Source organism: Microtus pennsylvanicus (assembly GCF_037038515.1).
Source record: "Microtus pennsylvanicus isolate mMicPen1 chromosome Y unlocalized genomic scaffold, mMicPen1.hap1 SUPER_Y_unloc_2, whole genome shotgun sequence".
Taxonomy (NCBI): Eukaryota; Metazoa; Chordata; class Mammalia; order Rodentia; family Cricetidae; genus Microtus; species Microtus pennsylvanicus.
In genome coordinates, this window is record NW_027460880.1 from 827,019 (window position 1) to 828,476 (window position 1,458).

The window sequence follows — 1,458 nt, forward strand, 5'->3', positions numbered from 1 at the left end:
TTAGGAGAAGAGAAGAGCCTGAATTAAGGCCTCAAAATGGGTCATTTTGCAAAGGAAAGGTTACCTGCCTCCATGTATGCTGTCTCCCTTTCTTAGTCAAATCCATCCTTCCAGTGTCTAGCTAACAGCTAACCATAGGATTGAACCCAACTGCCTTTGATTTCTGAAATAAGTGCTGTCCCCCTAAGGTCTCATAACAGCACAGGAAGGTTTGTAAGACTGTCCCAGCAACAATTTAAAGCAATTCTAGAACACTAAAGATGCAGCAAATTTGGGTAATTGGTAATATAGATCGTTCTGATGGGACAAAATAATTTAGCATTAAAAAAAAAACAGATTGGTGTACTCACGATGAATTTATGTGATATGGCACACACAGGCTTCTGGTTCTGAATACTTCATGCTCGGTGGGTTTTGGAGATTGTCGTGACCCTGAACCTAGCTGGAGGCTTTGGGGCCTTGAAAGGACAAGACTTAATATTTCAGGACATCCTTGTACTTGGTCCCCACTGTTTACTGATTTCCTTACAGAGAATTAGCAGCCATCTACTCCTGCTGCCATGCCTTCCCCACATGAACAGAGAGAAGACCCTATACACACAGGTCGCTTGTATCACATGTGAAGGCATAAGTCACAAACAAACTCCCACAGCAGTTTAGAATTGTGATTAATAGAATGATTAGTTCTTGAAAGGAGAAAAACTTAGAGATCACAATCCCTTACAAAAGCCGTCTGCAGGATCAGAAAAGGAGCCTAGTAGCCGGAAGGGAAGCTCAAGCAAGAGATCAAGCTGAAGGTAGAAGTTGCTTTTTAAAAGAGAGAGAGACCACAACTCAATGGGCTGGTATCTCAGTGGCTATTCAGGAAACATCACAGAGAAAGGATCTGCTTCATGCATGAGAGTCACCGATGATTTCCCTTTAAGCAAAAAACCCATCAAAACTCCCAATAACATCATCAGCATTCAACAACATGTCTATGATTTCTTTGCCTTGCCTTTGATTGTGCAGTAAATGATGCTGATAGTTAATCTGTGCAATTAATGCAAATTTCCTTGTAACTGACTAGACAGAATTGACAGGTTATCTTAAACACAGCAGGGAGTCACTCTACGATGGAACTGGTTCATCATCACCAGTGTGACAGTGACATAATTAAGATCTTTCCTTTGTCTATAAATCTCATTATGTTCAACATGATATGTTGTCATACAGATTTCTTAGGGTTTTGTCCCACTGGTGGTTTCCTTGGTATGCTTACATAATTTTTGCCAGATCCAATCAGTTTTGCCATGCACTCTCAGCTCCACGTCATTGTGTTCCCCTTATTTTCCAGTCCAGGCATTTTAGACCTCTTGTAACTGTTGTAAGAGTATCTCATGTTCCACCAAAATGATTTAGGGTTTTATTTAGGCTGGGTTTTATCTTCCATCACTGAGTTCATTGACTTTCCTTGGG